The following is a 24,823-nucleotide window of genomic DNA, read 5'->3' on the forward strand; positions in this document are numbered from 1 at the left end:
CAACAGATCATTCAATTTCTTTCATTCATTCGAAGGTCTTTAGTCTTTAGAGGTCTAGTCTTTAATCAAGTGCACTTTTAAGACGTGCTCATATTTGATATATCTATCTATCTTAAAACTTAGATAACTTGATTCAGAATAGTTTAAACTTGACTCAATTCAGAATACATATTAAAATCAATTTGCCAACTCTAAAATAAATTTTGTAATTTCCAAAAGTGTAACTAAAAGATATGAGGTTTTTTTTAAAGAAAGGAGGGTGAAAGTAACTAGGAAATCAGAGTCTTTTTTTTTTTTTTTAAATTCTTAAGAAATGAGGGTGAAAAGTATTCGGAAACAAAGGTCTTGTCACAAAGTGTTTGTTTCATGGTAAACACATTAAAATATGAAGGCCCATGTGTTGGAGGCGAAGCCCTAATAGCAGCAGAGCATGAAGATGGATTATGGCGTGAGTGAAGGTCTGTATGTGGTGGATACTCACATCCATGTGAGCACACTGCCCCGTGGGTTTCGGGAGTACCAAATTTGAATACAAAAGGACAGTCAAAGCATTGGGATTTGTGAGTATGAAACTCTTATTATACCCTGTCAATATGTAGTAAGATGATTGAAATAAGTGGCATGGGAGTTAGTAGTTGTAGGGTATATAACAACCCTCCTTTGTGTGTCAGATAAATTATAACTATAAGCCACACCACACCCACCACAATCATGTTCAAGTAAATTTCATTTCATTTTACCCTCTGCATGACAGCTCGTTACACAATTCAATTCCACATATGTAGATACTTCACCAACCTCTCATTCATCATTTTGCTTTTCGACGTATAAAACAGTTGCAATTATGGACTACCGTATCCATAAAGTCATACAATGTATAAATTTAATTTAAAACTATTAACTAATGCATAAATGATCTATCTGTATAAAATTTAAAATTATGGGAAGTGACTGTTGCAGATGTTAGACAGATATGATAGTTTCAAAAAAACATGCTACTTGATCAGATTTATTTATTGCAATAATCAAATAAGATTCTACTCGTTCACTCATAAGTTAATTATTTTACCGAACCATGGTTGGATTTTGAGCAGATATTCAATGCTGCAGAAAAAGTTGATGAGAAAACCCAAAATGAACAAATAGACCAGTTTGGAATGACTCTCCTGAAGAAAGCTGCACCACGTATAAATCTGCCATATTGCAGAAAATTTACATACTCCCACTGTGGTTAGGTCAATGAAATTTATTGTACTATTTCAGCAGGAAATGAGGATTATGTTGGAGATACTTCATTGCCACAAAGCATTGCATTAGTTTAATCACTTTTATTTCTAATACTTTTTAGATTTCTAGACTTTTTTTTTTTCAAAGACAAAGCAATTTGTATAAAAGTAAACACAGCATAAAACCACAAGTTGTGCAACAAAATCCACTTAGATAAGTGTTTTGGACATTGTCGGTGTTGTTGTTCTCAACAAGACTAAGTATACACTACAACAAAACAAATAAGCTATTTTGTCATGGGTTAAACCCTAGATATGTACAAAATAAAACATAAATCCTTTGCAATGAACAACATTTTATTTTTAACTTTTAACGGAAGAAATCTTTCGAAAACCACAACTATAAATAATATATTTTATAATAATATTTTTACTCCATTTATATATCATTTTTTTTCTTAAAAAAAATCATTTAATCCTTCGATTTTGGAATATAATCAAAGGATAAACTAATTCATTCGGTTAGACTCATGAACGAGGGTATGATACACATATTTAAGTATAAAAAGATTTATTCATTAAATTTATCCAAAACCTAATTCACATACAACAGTTCCATACATTTATAAACATAATTCTTTTGGACGAATTACAAGACAGAAAAATAATTTTAATTACGTGTTATTCTTCTAACATTGATCTTGAATAAAATATTTTTCTATTTTTAAAATTTATCTCACGTAATATTGTTAATGTTGTTTCCACTCTCGTCAATATTTAATTATTTAATGTTAAAAAGAAATATTTATTATACTAAAAGGAACAAGGTCAGATAGCAAAGGCTAGAAAGCCAAATTTCCCTCCTTAAGCCTATGTATATAAGTGTATATAAATGTATAGTGTACTTATATAGGTTTTGGAGATGACATCACAATCACATGCAAGGGCTTGCATGCATAGCTTCTTAAAGTAACTCACTATGATAACTTAATTGTAATTAAATTGTTAAATCAAAAGTAACTCACTATGTATCTATAAATCAAAAGTTCTTACATTAATGACATTTATATTATTTCTAATTAAATTGTTAAATTTTGTTACAAATAAATGTTTATAAGCCAAAAGCTTATATAAATAAGTTTTTAAGTAATTATAATATTTGTTTATTAATTTGAATTGTATTCTTAATATATAAAAAATAATTTAAATAATTTTTACACTTTATTTTTTAAAATTATTTATAAATTTTCAGAGAAAAACAGAACCTATATAAAAAAATTATATTAGTATATTCTTTACAAATAATTTACACCAAAACACTTATTAATAATAACTCAATAAAATTTTCAAAGAAAAGGTATTGAGACCTTACTTTATATATATATATATATATATATATATATATATATATATATATATATATATATATATATATATATATATATATATATATATATATATATATATATATATATATATATATATATATATATATATATATATGTATGTATGTATGTATGTGCGTGTGTGTAAAAAATTATATTAATATATTCTTTAAAAAAATTTTACATCAAAACATTTGTTAATAATAACTCAATCAAATTACTTTTAATTAAATGAAAGAAATTAAATTATTTCTATTTTAATATGGAAAAACAATTAGTGTAAAAAATTATATTAATATATTCTTTAAATTTGTTTTACATCAAAACACTTGTTAATAATATAACTCAATCAAATTTTCAAAGAAAAGGTATTGAAATCTTACTTTATTTTTACACTTTATTTTTTATTGTGTTAAAAATATATATTATTAGGTTTCATTAAATGAAATACATTAAATTATTTCTATTTTGATATGAAAAAAAACTAATATAAATAATTATATTAATATATTTTTTTTAAAAAGTTACACCAAAACACTTATTAATAATAACTCAATAAAATTTTCAAAAAAAATGTATTGAAACCTTACTTTATTTTTACGCTTTAGTTTTTATTGTGTTAAAATATATATTTTTATTTTTCATTAAATCAAAGGCATTAAATTATTTTTGTTTTGATATGAAAAAACAACTAATATAATTTTTTTTTATTAACATATTCTTTTTAAAATTTTACACTAAATATTATATGATAATTTTTTAGTGATACAAACAATTAGATGGAATTTTGCATGTAGAATCACATGCAAGAAATAAGACTTCCTTGCTTAGGTAGTTAACTTAACACAATCATATGCAAGGACTTGCATACATAACTTCTTAAAATAACCTTACATGATAAGTTATATAGGTGTATAAGTGTACTTATATAGGTTTGATAGATAACATGACAATAAATGATTCTCAATTCTCCTCTTTATAAATCAATAATTTGCCACACATTTACAATTACCTCTCCATCACCTATATTTTTTAACAAAAGGACATAAATTACTTAAAGAAATCCAATGAATTCAGACAACCCTTTGAAAGTTATTGGAAAGTTTCTCGATATGAAAGTTGCAAATGCTATTGACGATGAGTACAACACTCAAATAACTAATTTGCTTACAAGAATGAAAACATATCATATGGAGTTTTACAACCATATCGTAAGTGATGCGTATCTTCTCCAATAAATCGATTCTGGTTGCAAATACAAGTTATTTGCATTTTGTTTTTTTTTCTCATTGTGTTTGCCTAATCTGTTTGATTTCACTATTTTCTAACTAATTGCATTTTATGAAACACAAATAATGCAAAAACTTCCTTCATGTTTCGCTAAAGAATTTGGAGACGAGATTGCATCATATGTGACTCTTTGGGATCCAAACGATAATGAGTTTGAGGTACAAGTCATAAAGAAAAATGAAGAGTTATATTTTAATGATGGTTGGATCGGATTGAGAGATGTTTACGACATAAAGTTTGGTGTTTGGGTTACCTTCAGATATATAAAGAAGGACCTTTTAACTATAATGGTTACAAGTAGGTTTGGCGAAGAAATTGAGTATCCTACCTCTATTCCTCCAATTAAACAGCGTTTGGTTAGAAAACCTCTTGCAGCTACCTCATCAAGTGCTACTTATTTTTCTGCTTCTCTTTTTGACTATCCTGTACCAAAAGTGGTTACTTTTAATTTTACGAAAGCGTTGATGTCCTCTGATGTTAATTTTGGAGTGTTTGTATATATTTTTTATCCTTGATCTTATATTTTTTCATTGAAACTTATTAAAATATGTTTTTGTTCCTTTGTGATTTAATATATTTTTTCGTGTTGTATTGACCAAAGAGTTTACCTTGACCATAGATTTGTGGTTCCATATAACAAACATTTGTTGTTGAAGTATAATGCTCATATTAATGTGGAATGGTGCAATCAATCGCGGTCTATAACGTATCTTTTTAAATATGTCAACAAATGGCATGATCGTGTTATTGTTGGATTTTACAAGGGTGCTGATGATAGTGATAATTCTCAGATTTTTGATGAAATAAAGATGTACTATGATTGTAGATATTTATCAGCATGTGAAGCTGCTTGGAGGATATTTATATTTGATATTAATTATAGAGAACCAACCGTTGAAAGGTTGAATTTTCACCTTAAGGATGAGTAGTACGTTTTTTTTATGATGCTTCAATTGAACAGGTTGTAAGTAAACCATATATTGGGAGCACCAATTTTTTTGGCATGGATTGATGCTGACAAAAAATATGTCAAAGCACGGAACCTTGCATACAACAAGTTCCCAACAAAGTTTGTATGGAAAGAAAGCGAGCATCAATGGGCTCCACGTCAAAGGGTTTTTTCAATTGGAAGACTCCATTTTGTGGCACCTGGGTCCGGTCAAATGTTCTATTTGAGGACTTTATTGAATCGTGTGAAAGGTCCTACATATTATGATGACATCAAAACAGTTAATAATGTAAAATACAACACTTTCGAAGATGCATGTTTTGCATTATTGAGGCAAACCATTGGGGTACCGATAGCGTTTTAAGTAGACTATTTGCAATTTTGTTGGTTTCTAATCAATTGTATCGACCATATTTTGTTTGGAGTAACACATGAGAGCATTTGAGTGACGATATTCTACACAGACAAAGACTACTTTTGCATTTTGATGATAATTTATACATTTTTTATTCTTTAATTATTTTGTCTTAATTATAAATTCTAATTATATGTTCTTCAAATTTGTGCGTATTTGGTCTTGACTTCGGATCAATTGAAGAATTATGCTTTGGCTGAAATTGAAATTTTGTTGCAAAGCAATAATGAGAGCTTAGAAAATTATCCAGACATGCCTCAGCCAGTGTTACGAAAGAGACAAAATCGATTTATTTATGATGAGTTGAACTATGATAGAGAATCTTTAGATGATGAGCATTATAAATTGATGTCAACAATGACAACTGAACATAGGGGAACTGACAAGACTTATATTTGGAAAGCAATGTCTACAGTATTGAGGTTGAAAGGTGAGATTGTCCTAACAATAACATCAAGTGGGATAGCTGTATTGCTAATTCCTAGGGTAAGAATCGCACACTCGAGGTTCAGAATCCCATTAAATGTTAATGAATATTCGACGTGTGAAATAACTCCAAAAGACCCTTTAGCTAATTTAATACGTCGTGCAAACCTAATCATATGGGATGAAGCACCTATGATGCACAAACATTATTTTGAAGCTGCTAATCGTAATTTGAAGGATATAGTGAGAGTAAAAAATATTCCATTTGGTGGAAAGTAAGTTGTGTTGGATGGAGGTTTTCGTCAGATTCTTCCTATTATACCTAAAGGAATAAGACAACAAGTTGTTCATTCTACTATAAATTCTTCTCTTCTATGGAGTTTTTATGAAGTGCTTACATTGAACACTAACATGAGACTTCTAATCGAAGGTATACATTCAGACATTGAAGAGAGAAAGAGTTTTTCATAGTGGATTTTGGGAAAATGTGATTGTCGCATCTCAAAAAATATGATCCTTCGTGATGGTCACGAAAAAATTATTCGAACAAAGTCGCCACCGAACTTTATTTATTCCAATGAAGGAATAGGAAAATATCGATAAAACATTTGAAAAAGAAAATGGTCGTCGCAACAATAATCGGGGTTCGAGAGTCGATTATGCAAAAGGAAGGTATTAGCACACATCACGTCCATTGTACACGACGAGAACTTTTTAGTTATATTTGCGATTGAATGTTAGCTTATGGTTTACTTGCTAAAAGGGAAAAAGATGAGGTTTTTTACTAGTGTGCTCGCCAAGGGATGAGGCCCTTGTACCTACGTATCCTCATTGTTAAATGAGGAATCAGAGCTCCATAGTTCGGAGTAGAAAATGATTGTTTGTTGGTTGATTTTACCTTGAAAAAGGGTTTTCGGGATGATGCCCTAAGGCGCAAAAAGAGTTTGATGAGTTGATGTTGTTTTTAGAGTTTTGAAAAGAGATTGTTTTTTATTTTGGATTACGCTAAAGACTATGAGTGAATGTGAATATCTCAAACGAGCGAACCAAGCGTCTCGTGTCCAAAATACTCAGAATGAGGGTAGGAAAACTCCATTCTCATTCCTTCTCCACTGCTTAAGGCTCGTGGTGCGCAATCCTAATCATATTTATTATGTTTTGATTTTTGATTGAGAAAATGCCACTTGACATTGGATCAAGGGTTTGTTAATTGTTTTGAAAATAAACTGTGACGATCCTAGCTCATAAAGTTGGCTAACGAGCAATAACAGACAAAGGGAAGCAAGAAACAAAATACACCAAAAAGGGGAAAGTGATACAAGAAAATTGCAAGGGAGATAATGAGAGAAATAAAGGGTCTCGTTGTAAGGTAACCCAAGAGAAAGCCTTGTGTGTGTAAAGTGGCCTAAACTAAACATGTGAATAATGGAATCAATACATGTCTTTCTAGGATAGTGCCATAAATGTCAATCTTGTAATAAAAGATTACAAGTTAATGATGATACTCCAAGTGAAGCATATATCAATCAAAATGTCCAAGGTCCAACACAAGTCCCCTATATCTGACATTAGGTCCCAAGGATTACTCTTTTTGGCCTTTTTATTTTTATCATGTTTTTGTTATTTTCTTCATGGACTAGATAACAAGAAATGAAATAACAAAGTAGAAGAAAAACAACATGACATAGGTAAAATGTATGAAGTAACTGATAATGATGATGGATGAGAGTTAGAATGCATAAGATAAATTGCAAAATATAAATGAAACATATGCTACACCATAACTGAAGAAGGAGATGTTAGAAAACAAACTCAAACAATCACATTGAGATTATCTATCAACAAGTCAAAGGACTCAAACATATGCTACATCAAGGGATGATCTATCACTAACTCAAAGTGTCCAAAATATGGTCAAATGACCATCTATCGACATATCGAATTAGAGAAGATTTAATCAACCAAGGGACCATCTATCAATGATTTGAAATGTTGAAGATCTCATCAACCAAGCAATTGCTCAAGCTCAAACAAAAAAATGAAGAACGGAATTGAATTAAAATGAAATAGAAGTTAGATGTTAGATGTTAGCAGTTAGTAGTTAGGATTGCAAGAAATTGAAAATGTAAGAAGAAAATCAAATCATAATCCTAAAAAAATTAAATAAAGTAGCAAAATGAAATGGCATAAAAATAACATCAAGATGATATAATCGAGATCAAAGGTTTGAATAATGTTGAGAAATTAAAATAAAAAAATAATAAAACAAAGAACAATAAAAGGAAATGTAAGGGAGGGTTTACACTATCAACACAAGAGATAAAATAATTAAAAAAACTAAAGGAAATAAAAGAAAGAACAAAAATAAATATATAAAACAATAATAAGAAAATAATAACAAACATACTAAGTATTCTTATCTAAAAACGCATCAATAATAATCAATACAAATGTACACTTATGAAATATACTCAATACCAACTCGACATGCATATGGTACCAAATATGAACACTCAGGTTCATTTTGCTCATCCATCCCCATCATAGGATTAGATTCCCTCTTGGAACTGGAGGACACCAAATCACTATCAACGCCATAGGTAACGCTTCACTAATCCCCCAAAATAGGAAATAACTACTTGTACCCGAACCATCACCATATGACCGAGGCTCACCAATAATAGACCAAAGTCCATACACTATGATGCATGACTCTCAATTAACAGGCATTAACACAACAAGGATCACCAAAAGGATCTCTACACACGTCTCACCATTTATGTATCACATCATTCATCATGTAATCATCAATTCAGGTTATAATGTCAATAATATCACCAAACAATAAAAACTCATCATACACGGTTCCACAACATTCATTCATATCACTTTACCAAAAACAAAAATAGATTATCGTATTCAATGTAACGATTCACTAACTAATCAGACAAGTCATCATAAACTTCTCTACAGTTGACAATTGACTATCATGAGTGTAACTTAACATTAGGAAGCCTATAAGCATTTTGAAATAAGTTAGAAAACGTTTCATGCTTGAAAAATAAGTTTTTAAGTGAAAAGACAGTTTATGTGCCGACACATACGATCCATAGGTCGACACATAGAAGAAAATTTTGCATATGTGACGACACATATCAGTTACAGGTCGACATATGTGATTCGTTTTTAAAGCATGTACATTCTGTTATATGTGCCACCTGCATGTGTCGACACATGACTTACATAGGTCGACTCATACTACAAAAGTTTCCCAAAAATCAGTTTTTAAACCATCCAACACCCTCTCATATGCCAAAAACGTATTCTACAAAAATCCATAAAATAAAATATAATTTCTCATGGTTATAGCTTCCTAATTCATCATCTACTCTATAGTTTTCATGAATCAACATCATATTACAACACATCATCATACTCATCATCTCTAAATTACCAATAACAACATCAAGTTTAATACTTTCAAACATCAATCAATGGCATCACATGATCAACAACATAAAAATAAAACATATGACATCACATGATCACACCAATTTCATCATACAATCAATAATTATAACACAAACATCAAAATTGAGATTTACAACATCCAATCCTAAGGAGGTTAAAGGTTCCTCCATCTATCCCACATACTTTAACACCCATTAGAGAAGCACATCTCTCCCTTACCTGATTTCCAACAAAAGCCCTTTGACCCTAGAGTTCTCCTCAACCTTAAGCCTTTGCTCTCCCTCTTTGCGTTTTTGGTTCCAACTCTCCAAAATACGTACTGACTCTCTAGGTTCTCAAATTCCTTGTTTTATGCCAATACCTATTTCCTTCCAAAATAGACTTTTCCCCTTTTACCCTCCAACTTATCATTGCATCTCTTTCTTATCCTCCATATTTTCCTTATTTCCAACCTTGCCTTCAATTCCTCTACACATCCTATTTTCTCATTATTTAATTAATTAATTCAAATAAAAATGTTATTCCAATAATCAATTAAAATTCTTAATAATTCTAAACACAAATGCCAAGCTCACACTCTCCCTATACCCCTACTTCAAGGACAATTACCCCCCAACCACACCATAAAACAATTTAAAATGTCAATCAATTCAAATAAGATCCTAAATAATTCAATTAAATTAAATAATTGAATTTGGGGTGTTACAATCTATGTCTAAATGAATGATTAAATTTGGAGCTTCATTTAAAACTATATAATCTTCATATTGCATTATTGTTATTTTCCCACATATAATTTTCACCTCCGCTTCTTCTATTCTTGCTTATATTTATTTATCAAATGGTGTGCACTTTTCTTCTTCTTTCTCTTTTTCAACTCCCCCTTCATCAACGACCTCACATTCTTGTTTGATTTCTCTTTCAAATTCCGCATCTCTAGGACTATCTAATATATTTTTATAGAAATCCCCATTAGATCTCAGTTTTAATGCTAATTGGCTGGATATTTGACCAAGTTGCATCTCTAAATTATCGCAAGATGTTTCCATCTTCGTCGCACGATTTCTTGATGCCTGTTGATTTTCTCAAAATTGAGTTGAGTCATCTTTATAAACTGAGTCAAAGTTTCTTCAAGTTGAGATGATGAATCCTCCTCCAATGAATGATCAGTGTAAGGTTCTAGTTCTGAATAATTTCTAGCATTTTCCAGAATAAGCGTTTTTGCTGCAAGTTCCTTTACATAAGCTTCAAACTTTGCAAAGGTAACATAGACATCATCTTGCATGATTGTCTTGACCTTGCATACAAATAAAAAGAAAAATACATTAGTAGCACTACACTAGATAGAAAATTTAAAGAAAAATAAAGCTAAAAAGAGAAAGAAATAGAAAAGAAAAATTAAGAAGAAAAAAAAATATTTGCAAATAAAAATATTTACAATTGAAAACAAAAATAAAGATAAAATAAAATAAATTAAACGTTGCACAAGCGTCGCCTTGTTAAAAAATCAACAGTCCCTGACAAAGATGCCAAAAACTTGATGACTTCTCGACAAGTGTATCGATAATTTCACAGTAATAAGAAGATCGAATCACAGGTACTGCCTTCAAGCAAGATAAAATGTGTTCAATGTATAAAAACTAGTAAAAAGGGGGATTTTTGAGTTTTAGTGCGAAAAGTAAATAAGCGATTAAACAGAGTCACGAAAACGGTCAAATTATGTTTTAGAATCCCATATTCCTCTATTGTCGATGTTTGATGCCCTGTATGAATGATCTTCTCACTATAACCTCACGGTGAATTAACAAAACTGTTATAGTCGATCCCTCACAAAATAACTCACCAACCACTACTCAGAGTTTTATATCCCTAGTCTGCTAGCGTAAGCAAGGTTAGGCGAAGTATATAACGTTAATTCTCTATGCCACTACTCGGGGTCTCTTATTCCTATTCAACCAGCGTAAGTACAACAATCGCCTTAGGTCTAACACATAGACTAATGGTCAGTATTCCCTATATGCCCAAAACCATATTAAAATAGTATCTCACATAAAAAGCACTAAGAACAATAAACAATCAAATGACATTATAGATCAAAAGGTTCATACAAATTCAAATCAACATAGAATCCAACAATATTGAAATAGATTCATCATAACACAACCTAACCTAAAGGAGCTTAGTTACTCATAATTCAAATAACAATATCATAATTGATAGATGAAAATAACATATAAATTCCCTTGAAGTAATGTTCTTCAATGACTTCAAATGCCCTAAAAATTATCCTTGGTGCTCGCCAAATCGTGTTTTTCTCTATCTAAATCGTAACCCTGGTGAAAGTGCAAAAATTCCCGTTTTATTTGCTTCAGAATAGACCAGAACGCGTCAGAAAAGTCCAGAAAAAGGGACCATCGCATGCGCGATACAACTTTTATAGCCCTATCGCGCGCGATGGTGCATGTGATCATTTCTGAAGATGCACTCTTTTTTCTCTTTTTTCACTCAAATTTTCACTAAGTCCATAATCTTTACATTTAGTTATTTTCCCCTCATTCTTTGGTCTTTCTTCTTCATTTTGACTCATATTTCACTTATTTTAATCCAATTCTTTGACTAACTTTATGCAACGACAGACTATAATTAGAATCCTACGATATTCTCCTGCCTCCGAAATACTACAACCTTCTTCATTTCGGTTTAGCCACTATATTATGATGGTTTAGCCACTTCATTTGTGTTATAACACCATATTTTGCCCTTAGATCCTAAAAAAATTGTTACATAAATGATATCCCTCATCAGTGATTATTTCTCTAGGTGTCCCAAATCTTGTGAAAATGTTTTAATTAAAATTTTAGTTACCACTTTGGCATCATTTGCCAATGATGCCACAACCATCATCCACTTTGACACATAATCCATAACCATAAGAATGTAAAGGTTGCTAAAATATTGAGGAAATGACCCTGGGAAATCAATACTTCATACATTAAGCAATTTAATTTCTAAAATACGCATGAGTGATATTTCTTATTTAATGGAGATATTTTTCACTCTTTATCTACGACACATTTTAACAAATTTATGAACATATTTAAATAAAGAGGGCCAATAATAACCAAATTGTAATACCTTTTCTCATGTTATGATTCCTTCAAAGTGTCCTCCATATGGTGATGCATGGCAAGATGACGGGATCTGCATCTCCTGCTCAACAACAAACTTTCTCAACAATTGGTTAGCATAATTCTTATACAACAGAGACTCATCTTGGAAATAACCTTTGGAAACATGGAAAGATTGATTCCTTTGCGGAGAAATAAATTTTGGAGGCACATATTCAATCAACATTCGTAGTGTCTACCAGTTTTTCTTTACCCAACATTGTCTATGAACTTTGTCGATCCAACAAATACTTAACTTATTTATCATATATAAAATTGTTTGTTTCGTAGAATCTTGACACTTCAAATTTCACACCAAATTTAATCGGCATTTGATCAGCAAAAGAGAAAAGAAACACAAATAATAACAATGAATATCACATTTGTTTATGCAATTTAGCCAAGTGTGCATACTAAGAAGACGGGAGGACAACTGTAGTTTCGTCTTATTATTTGAATGAATTAAAGTTTCAAAATTATATATATATATATATATATATATATATATATATATATATATATATATATATATATATATATATATATATATATATATATAATATTTGAATTGAATAAAATTGTAATGTTTAAAATTTTAAAAAATTGAATGCACAGATTCTAATAGAATGTTTCTACAAATAGCTAATTAACTTATACCCTTGAAATACATGTTAGCATTAGGCGTGTAAGCAGATCAGAAAAATCAATTGAACTAATAATCTAAACTAAATAAAATTGGAAAAAATCGATAATTTTTAGTTTGGTTCAAAAACCAACCCAAATAAATTAAAACTGATGTGGTTTGGTTCAGTTCTCGATTTTAGTTTTTAGGATCCGTCAAACCGATGAACTGACACGATGACTATAACTATCTACTTAATACTTTATTTAACTCATTATTAAGCTCAAAATTTGTATCGATCCAACACTTCTCCATTTTTTACACTTTCTTTCTTTGAACAAAATATGTAGTCAAAATCAAACTCCAAACATAAAAAATAGAAATTATAAACCATAAAAACTTGTTCTCACCAAACTTTGACTATCTGTCACCACTATTTCTCTCGCCACCGTCAATCTTATAGGTTATGTTTGCATTATTTGTGTTCAAATTCTCTTCGTTAGTTTTATCTTTTTTTTTTTATCTTTTATGTTTCTTCTTCAACAAATTTCTTCTAATCTTGTTACAAAATAATTTTGATGTGTGTTTGAGGTGTAAAACATGTTAATTTATATGTATTGAAATCTTTTGTTTTTATTGTTGTGTTTTATTTGTTAAGCTTTCAAATTCATTCTCAATCTTATCATGACAACTGTCAACTTTTGTATTCGACGATGAACTTATTTCGTGACGTATGAAAATTATGTCAATGCTTCGTATGAATTAAGAATAACTCGTAATTTATTTGAAAAATAGAGCATAAAATATATTATTTAAAAAAATAATAACATAAAATATATCGAAAAATATGATAGCAAATAATGCACGGATAAATATAATGTTTAGAAAAAAAGTGTTGTAAACCGATCAACCAAACTAAATCAAATCGAATCAAACCGATTAATTTGATTTGATTCTATTTTAAAAAAAAACACTAAAAACCAAAATAAATCAAATCGATTGAGATATCATTGATTCGGATAATTTTTTAACAAAAAATAATTCAAACCGAAACGATTACACTCTTGATTAGCATTAGCCTTGAAAAACTACTATTCGACCACAGCTATCATCCGCATCTTTTGAATGAGACTCCAAATATTTAGCTCTAGCGTAAAAATATGTTTTAGTAAGATTATATCTACAAGACTTATATATATATATATATATATATATATATATATATATATATATATATATATATATATATATATATATATATATATATATATTGCCCTATAGATGAGGCTGAATGAATGGAAGGTTTATAATATAGTAATAACAGACATGAACTAAGGAGCTAAAGTTGGCGAAGATGACATATATGCTGCCCCATAGATCGATCCATATACCTAACAATGACATTACCTTTTATAAGGGTGGCTTATAGACATAACCTCAGTCCCATATATGTCAGTCCTTTTCCTCAAAATCAACTTTCCTTTTAAATCGTACGTATGTACAAAAACCTTCTGATCAGGTTCACCAGATACTGCCATATCACCTTTCACTTCTATATATGCTGTGCATGATCACGCTTCATCACTCACTGCAATGTCGGTTACTACTAATTACTATTTGCAAATAAATAATGTTTTTTCCTGACTCTTATATTTAGGTACCTACACTTTTTGATGTATTCGCTTCCATCTTTATGAGAAAATCTTTGTACATATTACCTTTTTAAAAAAAAATCATGTATAGAGATCACTTACTCATTGGACATGAAGGTTTTGACGAGCTTCAAAAGGTTGACATAATGGTAAAAATACTGGATCTCAATATTCCAGTACTTGCAAAGAGTAAGAGAAACACACTGTTCTTGATACATGCTTTTCAGCAAAGTGGAAGTCCGACCAATAACGCTTGCACCTCAACATTAAGGATCTTCTACTACCTATGATGCATAGGTACGGGTACGGTTACCCGGTGCGGGTACTGGTACCGGTACATGATACGGTATTTAAAAAAAAATCAAGATACGGGTACGTTAATAAGAAATAAAAAAATTCTATAAAATATATGAGTATAAAACTAAATTATTAGTTTCATAAAAAACACCACTATTAAAAATTGAAAAAAACAAAAAATAATGTTAAAGATACAATAATAAAAAAATTAAAACACATAAATATACTAAATCGATATTTGAGAAAACTACAAATTTCATTCAAAATCGAATAATGAGAAAAAATGAAGTACCACGAGTACGGTACGAGTACCCGGTACCGGTACTTCATCATTTTAAAAGTACCAATACTTCAGAGTCTACTACCCAACACTTGTGTAATAACAAAATATATGGCTTCCATTGTACCTTCTAACCAAACCCTACAACACCTATTGCTCATAGAACAACATAAGATCAATGTTTATTTCTTTATCTGATTTGAATTATTTTGTTTAGAAGAAAGAATAGATAATTGTTTTGCTACTAAAACATACTTAGATGCAAACGTTAGAATTAATATCAAGTGGAAGACTATCAAGAAAGAGATCATAGATTTTATCCATCCTCCTTTAGAAATCATAAAAATTACACCTTCTAAAAAAAATATAGAGATAGAAGCTTCTCCCTTTAAATCTATTAACAATCTCATAGAACAATGAAAAGATATTAATAATTTACACAATCAGATGAATTACTCGAACAAGATACTGCACACTATTGCTTAACAGTTAGACAAAATAGAAAATTATGTCTCTCACCCTAGAGATCTTAAAGTCTACAAATTAGATCATATATGTCTTATTTACCATTACCATACACCTTCTACCCAACCTTCTACCCAAGAGTTAAAAGGTATGAGCTTAGGTTGTGACCCTAACCACAAAATAGACGAATTAGTTGAAAAGTTAAAAACATTGAATGCAGGAAGTTCTTTTAGAGAAATAAATACCTTATCTCGTGAAGATGAATTTGATAATATGGTTAGCAAATTAGGAGAAAAATCCCCAAAACTATTACCCTAGACCTTCATTTGCAAATGTGCAATTTGAAGAAAGAAATAGCTTTATAGAAAATAGCTATTAAAAAAAATTCCATTGTGGAATGGAATATTGATGGAGCTTCTGAGCAGTAAGTTTTAGATATTATACAAAATATGACCATGACGGATATCGTCTTTAAACTTAAAGGAAACTCCGATAAACAAACCAAATATATTCTTGTTATGGGATTTACGGTCAATTAAAGGGATGGTGGAATAATCTCCTAAGTCCTGAAGATAGATATCAAATTGATATAGTTGTTAAAACTGAATCTAATGAAGTCGTTCATGTTACTACCATCTTATAGGCCATTACCAAGTTCTTTGTAGGAGAACCTCTTAAATTATAGCAAAGAGCAGACGATTAATTATTAAACCTCTATTGCCCATCCATGTCAGATTATAGGTGGTACATATATATGTTTCTCTCTAAACTCTGGCTTGGATCTGACGAATCTGCGGATTATCGGAAATAAAGATTTATTAGTGGCCTACCTAGATTATTTGCTGAAAAAGTTAAGAAAAACATTCAACAAAATTTTAATGGAAATATTCCTTATCAGTTTTTAACTATAGGTGAATTGTTTAATTTTATTATAGAAATGGGAATACAAATATGTACTGATTATAAACTCCAGAATAAAATTAAAAATGAGAAAATAAACAATAGGCGCGAGATGAGTTCCTTCTGCGAGTAATATGGAGCTACCCCTCTTAAAACTCCCAGTAACCCTAAGAATAAGAAAACTGTTAGTAAAGGAAGAAATAACTTTCGTTACCACAAGAAAAAATCTTATAAAGAAAATTCTGAATTTTACAAAGCACCTTACAAGAAAAAATATGGTAAAAAATCCTACAAGAATCCGTTTACCAAGTCTAACGACAAAGATGTTAAATGTTATAAACATGGATGTTTCGACCACTATGCTAATAAGTGTAAAGTTCGAGAAAATATTAATCAATTCGAAAATCTAGATATTTATAATGAATTAAAGGATAGTCTTATAACTACCTTAAAAAATATCTTACTTAATTCTGATGAAGAATACCGTTCTTCTTCTGAGGAAGAATCGTCTTGTGAAGATATTAACCAGATTAATAATTGTGGAGATTCTTATTCAGATTCTGACGAATGCTTAGGAATAGATTTTTGCAACTGTGATAAAAAAAATAATGTGCTAACCAACCATAAGGCTAATACCCTAATAGGAATATTAGACAAAATGGAAGAATCTGATAGAAAGAATGCTTTCATGAGACAGATTAAAAACATTATTTACGAAAATGATCTTGATAAAAGAAATGTTGATGCAATAGAATTTAAGGATGTCATGAATTTATTTAAAAAAAAACACCCTTGAAAATGATGTTTCGGTGAAGGATTTCCAAGAAGAAATTAAGAATTTAAAGAAAGAAATTCAAAGTTTAAAAACCCGGGATAATGATTTAGAGCTTAAACTTTTGGAAACGCAAGGTCATATGATTATTCAAAGCCAAAATATAACTTCGCCTAGTGTTACACATGATGAAGGCAATAAAGAAATTATTGTCACTACTGATGAAGATCCTTATATCAATAAAATAGAAAAGATGATATCACATAAATGATATAGTAAAGTAAAACTCATAATACTAGACCAAATTTTTGAATTAATTGCTTTAATAGATTATGGTACGGATTTAAATTGCATCCAAGAAGGATTAATATCAACCCAATATTATAAAAAAAACTAAAGAATCCTTAAGAGGAACTAACGGTAACATACTACATGTTTCGTATAAGCTACCTAATGCCAAGATCTGTAAAGATCAGGTTTGTTACAAAACTTCTTTTCTTTTAGTCAAAAATATTCAAAAGCTATTATTCTAGGAACCCCGTTCCTAGCTCTTCAATATCCCTTTTTCGTCGATAACATAGCTATTACTACTAAAGCCTTAGGCCGTGAGATAATTTTTTTACACATGATGAAGGAAATAAATAAATTATTGTGACTACTAGTGAAGACCATTATATCAATAAAATAGAAAATATGATATCACTTAAATGGTATAATAAAGTAAAATTCATAATACAAGATAAATTTTTTGAATTAATTGCTTTAATAGATTCTGGTGCGGATTTAAATTGCACCCAAGAAGGATTAATATCAACCTAATATTATGAAAAAACTAAAAAATCCTTAAGATGGGTTAATGGTAATAGACTACATATTTCATATAAGTTATTTAACACCAAGATCCATAAAGATCATGTTTGTTACAAAACTTCTTTTCTTTTAGTCAAAAATATTCAAGAAGATATTACTCTAGGAACCCCGTTCCTAACTCTTCTATATCATTTCTTCGTCGATAACATACCTATTACTACCAAATCCATAGATCATGAGATAAAATTTAAACTTTTAGATCAACCAAAAGTTAGAGATCTTAACTTTATCCAAAGTAAAGGAATTTCTTTTATTAATCTTATTAACATTAAAAGGAAACACATTAACTTCATTAGTAAGGAAATTCATTTTAAAATAATTGAAGAACAATTACTTTCATCTGGTATTCAAGAGAAAATTAAAATTATGAAAGATAGGTTTGTTTAACATCTTTGTTCAGAACAACCTAATGCTTTTTGGAAAAGAAAGACTCACATTATATCTTTACCCTATGAACCTGGTTTCAAAGAAAAATATATCCCTATTACGGCTAAACCAATACAAATGAATAAATAACATTTAGATTATTGCAAAAAAGAAATAAATGATTATCTAGAAAAAGATTTAATTAGACCAAGCAAGTCACTTGGAGTTGCTCTGCTTTTTATGTTGTTAACGGAGCTGAGTTAGAACGAGGCAGTCTTCTCCTTGTGATTAATTACAAGCCTCTCAATAAGGATTTATAGTGGGTTAGATACCCTATCCCTAATAAGAAATATTTAATTAGTAGACTACACCATAAAAGTATATTTTCAAAATTCGAACTTAAATCAGAATACTATCAAATTCAAATTCAATTAGAAGAAGATGATAAGTATAAAAATGCTTTTGTAGTACCCTTCAAGCACTATGAATGAAATGTTTTACCTCTTGGGCTCAAGAATGACCCTTTTGAATTTCAAAATATTATGAATACTATTTTCAATTATTACTCTCATTTTACTATAGTATACCTTGATGACATGTTAGTCTTCTCAGACTCCATTAATCGGCATATGTAACACCTTAATCAATTTTGTAATTTAATTAAGAATAATGGTTTAGTTCTATCTAAAAAGAAACTTAATTTATTTCAGAGTAAGATTACATTTTTAGGTTTTGATATTAGCCAGGGTATGTATACCCCTATTAGCAGATCCTTTGTTAATAAGTTTCCATCTGAATTAAAAGACAAACCCCAACTACAAAGGTTTTTAGGATGTCTTAATTACATTTCTAATTTTATCCCTAATCTTAGAACTATATGTTTACCCTTATTTAAAAGACTTAGGAAAAATCCCTCGCCTTGGGATGATTCCTTGATTGAGAGTGTTAGAAAATTAAAACAATTGGTCAAGAAGTTACCTTACCTAGGAGTTCCTTATCCTAGGGAAAACCTTATTGTTGAAATAGATGCCTTAGACTTAGGGTTTGGTGGTATAATAAAGCAGATACTTCCGGACACAGAATAGGAACAAGTTGTTAGATATTATTAAGGAACTTGGTCTCCAGCCCAATTAAATTATAGTACTATTAAAAAAGAAAATTTAGCCATTGTTTTATGCATTTCCAAATTTCAACATGATTTGTTTTCAAAATCATTTGTTCTAAACACTGATTGTAAAGCGGCTAAAAGCGTTTTAAAATATGACGTTAAGAATTTAGTTTAAAAACATATTTTTTCCAGGTGGCAATCTTTATTATCTTGTTTTGATTTTGAGATAGAACATATTGAAGGTATTAAAAACTCTTTACCCGATTTTTTAACAAGAGAATTTTTACAGGGAAAACATGATCAAGAAACCGAGTGATCCGTGAGATGACTATGGTCCTCCATTGCCCCATTAAAGAAAAATAAAGCTATAGTGTTAGGATCACCATATTTCATTACCAAAATTACTTCTCCTACACCCTCTAAACCTCTAAACAAACCATCTTTATTATCACCATTAGCTTTTACGCAAAAGATTACCACCCCTTCATCCTCACAGATTAAGCCAAGTTCTAAATTAGTTTTTTATACTCCTTCTCCTTCGGTAAAAACTTCCTTTATTATTAAAATTTTGGTAGACCGATTATCCCTCTAGAGCCAATGTATTGTTTATCAGATGTATCACTTTTGCAGGTTATCTCAAGAATTTAACCTCTGGGATTTTTCTTCTTATCTAAATAATTAATAAAGACCAGAAAGTTTTATGAATTTATTTTAGTTGATACTCACTCCATTTCTCTCACTCATCAATATGATGAGGTTGATAAAACAAATATTAAGTTTTCCAAATTTAAGATCATTAAAGTTTGGTCTCCTCTGATTGGGGCCAACCTCTAGCAGAAGGTCGCTCCTTCTTCCAAACTTACTCTCCACAGACATTTAATTACTTTGATTATATGGAAGTCTAGACAATTTTCTTAGCTATTGAACCTTTCAACCATACTTTGTTCATTTGGTTCAACAAATATATATCCTTAAACTTCCCTTACTGGTTCATTCAATGGTTTTAACTTGTTGGACCTACTTTGGACATTTTCCCAAAGTATGTTGTTAAGTCTTTCAATGAATTTACCTTAGTGACTACTTATCCGGCGCACAAGGTGCTATTATTATTTTGTGAGGTTTTTGGCATTACCTGAATTAGTTCTTGGACTTTTTAATCAAAGTTATTATGGAAAGACTTCCCGCCAACTTAGTTAATTAAAAAAAATTCAATTAAATGGTGGGTCAAGTTTAACCAAGAACTATTATCTTCAGCAAAGTTGGAGGCATGGTGCAAAGTGTTGGGTTTGGGCTCCCTTCCTATGTGGAGGAAGACTCAAATATGATTAACCCATTTATATCACTTATTGAAGTGGATAAGATCAATTTAGTATTGAGAGATATAAAGAGAAAATAAGGATTCAAAAGAGAGAAAATAGGAGATATACTCATTCCCATTTTTCTGCAATCAGTCTCACCAAATCAACGATCCCCGATTCATTAACTATCGGGTCAAGCTCAAATTTGGAGGGAAGGTTCATAGCACATATATATATATAACTTTTGACCATTCAAAATTTCAAAACAAAGTGTGGGGTGAGATTTATCTGCTTCGCACTGAAGCTGCATATTTGGGAAAATTTTCATCTTTTTTATTCTTATTTGTAAGCTAGTTTATTTTGTGTTTTGATGTTGTTAGCAATAGTTTGTGAATCACTTTAAGACTCTCTTGTACCCTTAATTTATTATAGTGGAGTTATTTCTTTATTTTGGACGACTCATGGATTTTACTCTCATATTGATGGGTTTTCCACGTTAAAAATATTGGTGTTCTTTTGTGCTTTTATTTGTTCGACTTGTCGTCTTATATTTGTCGTTGATCCTCAAGGTTCCTATAAGTTTGAGGAATTTTATATCCTCTACGTATTGGTCTATTATTGTGTCTTAATTTTCTATCAGAGTGGCATTAAAGCTCTTGGTTAAGGGATGTTTTACTTGTTTGAATGTTGGAGTCAAATAGAAAGATGAAGATGGTATTATTGAATTGTTCTAATTACTATTTATGGAAGGGAAATATGAAAGACTTACTATTTGTGAAGAAATTGTATTTACTGGTTTTTAGTTCCATAAAGTTGGATTCTGTGTTGATGAAGAATGGGAGTTTAAACATCAACATGTATGTGGTTTTATTCGACAATATGTAGAAGATAATGTTTATAATCATATTGCTAATGAGACACATGTAAAAACTTAGTGGGAGAAGATATAGTCCTTGTATGCCTCTAAATTAGGGAATAATAAATCGTACTTGTTTAATAGCTTCATAAGTTTGAAGTATAAGGAGTAGACTTCCATTTCAGATCACTTAAGTGAATTTCAAGGGCTCCTTGATTAGATGTCAGGAATGAGTATTAAATTTAATGATGAACTTTTGGGACTATTTTTGTTGCTATCTTTACCATATTCTTGGGAGATGTTTTGGGTTTCTATCATAAGTTCTGCTCCAAGAGGCGTTGTTTCTTTGGAAACGACTAAGGATGGTATTCTTAATGAGGAGATGAGAAGGAGATAAGAAGGAAGGGACATGGTTTTTCATCTCAACCTGAGGTACTTGTCACTGAAAATAGGAGTAGAAGTCATAAAATGGAACCGAAAGGTGGTAGAAAGAATAGCAAAATAAAGTCCAAGCCACGATACAAGAATCTGGAGTGTCATTATTGTCATAAAACAAGACACATATAGAAGTATTACTATCAATGGAAAAGAGATAACAAAGGCAAGAAGGGTAAGTCTAAACAAAGAGACCATGAAAATCATGATGATGATCGTGTTACTACTGCTACTAGTGATGATATTGTTATTCTCCGTGATCATGAGTCTATTAATCTTGTATCAGACGAGAGAAAATGGATAGTTAACAATGGTGCTACATTATGTGTTACACCAACGAATGATTTCTTCACATCTTATACTTCTGGTGATTTTGGAGCGTTAAAGATGGGTAATTATGGTGTATCTAAGTTATTGGTGTTGGTGATGTTTGTTTGAAAATCAACATGGGAATGCAATTGTTGCTTAGAGGTGTCAAACATGCTTTAGGTGTCCGATTTAATTTGATCTTTGTGCATATGCTAGATGATTGTGGTTATGATAATCACTTTAGTTCTGGAAAGTGGAAACTCAACAAAGGTAACTTGGTTGTGGCTAGAGGGGAAAAGCTTCCTTAATTGTATTGGACAAAAGATTTGGTTTCTTGGGACAATGTGAATGCTATCGACATGGAAGCATCTTTAAGGTACCGAAGACTTAGTCATATTAGTGAAAAAGGGGATGAATGTTTTGCCCAAAAAGGATGTTCTTCATGGATTAAAGAATATAGATTTGGATAAGTGTTCTCATTGCATGGCTGGTAAAAAGGCTAGAGTATCTTTCAAGAGACATCCTCCCTCAAGGAAGTCAAAGTTGCTTCAATTGGTACATTATGATGTTTGTGGTCCATTAAAGGTAAAATCCTTTAGTGGTGCACTTTATTTTGTTGCCTTTACTGATTATTGCTCCAGGAAACTATGAGTTTATGCCTTGAAGACAAAAGACCAAGTGTTGGAAAAATTCAAAGAATTTGATGCTTTGGTTGAGAGCTAGACATGCGAGAAGCTGAAATGTGTTCGTTCATACAATGGTTGAGAGTATTTTGGACCATTTAATTCTTATTACAAGTAACATGGTATTGCACATGAAAAAACTCCTCCCTACACCCCTTAATTTAATGGTTTATAAGAGAGGATGAATCAAACATTAATTTAAAGAGTAAGGTGTATGCTCTTTGAAGCTAAGTTTCCTAATCATTATTGTGGCGAGGCACTTTACACGGTAGTGCATATTCTTAATCTCACTCCTATTGTTGCTTGGAACAGTGAACTTTCAGACAAAATTTTGTTTGGAAAGAATGTCAAGTATGATCATTTGAGAGTCTTTGGTTGTAAGGATTTTGTGCATATTCCAAAGGATGAAAGATCCAAGTTGGATGCAAAGTCAAAACGATGTATCTTCATCGGTGTTGAAAAGTATATCTTCGGCAAATATTTTTATATCGTATCCACAGAGATTGGTTGATATTACCGCCGTTCTATAATCCAAATGTTGTAAGTTTAGAAAGTAACAAGGTTGTTTTGGTTGGAAAGTTATCTTGTGAGTAAATGTCACTAAAAATAGTAAAATGGTTTTAATCTAATAATAAAGCTTGGCAAGATTGGAGTTCACTATTTCAAATGTTTATGCTTCCTTATGATAACTATATAGATTTAAGATTATTGATGATGTTCAAGTATCCTCCCAAAGTCATTTATGTCTAAATGATATTGTGATAATCACTATATTGATCCTTAGACGATCTCTCCACCTAACTATCAATATAGCAATCTTTAATGTTTAATACCAAAGAAGAGCAATGAATAAATATATCTCTACAACTTATTCACTACTTGAAAATCTGTTTTATGTCAAGACTCAAATAATCTCTCTCGACAACTACTCAAATTTGGTTTTCAACTTAGGGCAAAAACAGTATTCAATACATCAACAATCTTTATCATATATATAAATCAAATGGAATACATAAACATATGAGAATAGCTACTACCTCCAATCTTGACAAAAGGGGAGTTTAGCTCCTCATCATCATTGTTACAAAGCAGAAAGTTAAAGAAGAAAAACTCTGTTTTCTCTCTTACAAAAATCTCTCAATATCAATGTCAATAATAAATATCTGTTTTTTCTCAATGCCCTAGAATAATGTATTTGTTTCTAACAAAAAAGGTTGACATTTCCCTAATTGGTCATTATCATCCAAAGCAGGAAAGCAATTCCCAGGCAGACATCAAAATGGCAATATACTTTTCCTGCAAGACAGCACTTTTGACCCTCAGTCAGCTTGCTGGATTCGCAGCCTTCGCGGCGCAAAGGTAGTTCGCAGCGCGAACTGTTGCTTCTCCAGCTTCCTTGTTTGGCAAGCTTCCTCCAAGATGTGGTGTTGCAATCCAAAACCTTCTTATCTCACAAATTCTACAAAACTAACAAAATTGTGAAATAACTATTCAAAACAAAATAAATTAAACCTAATTGCATTTATACAAAATAGTGAGAATAAAAGTGTGTAATTACATCAAAACTTGGTAAAAGGGACC

The 24,823-nt window shown here is 30.6% G+C and overlaps 1 pseudogene; it reads left to right on the top strand.

Annotated features, from left to right (window-relative positions):
• The first annotated feature begins 3,966 nt into the window (after positions 1-3,966).
• LOC127079035 (uncharacterized) lies at positions 3,967-22,867 on the top strand (annotated as a pseudogene).
• The last annotated feature ends 1,956 nt before the right edge of the window (positions 22,868-24,823 follow it).

The sequence above is a fragment of the Lathyrus oleraceus genome, chromosome 5 (assembly GCF_024323335.1).
Source record: "Lathyrus oleraceus cultivar Zhongwan6 chromosome 5, CAAS_Psat_ZW6_1.0, whole genome shotgun sequence".
Classification (NCBI taxonomy): domain Eukaryota; kingdom Viridiplantae; phylum Streptophyta; class Magnoliopsida; order Fabales; family Fabaceae; genus Lathyrus; species Lathyrus oleraceus.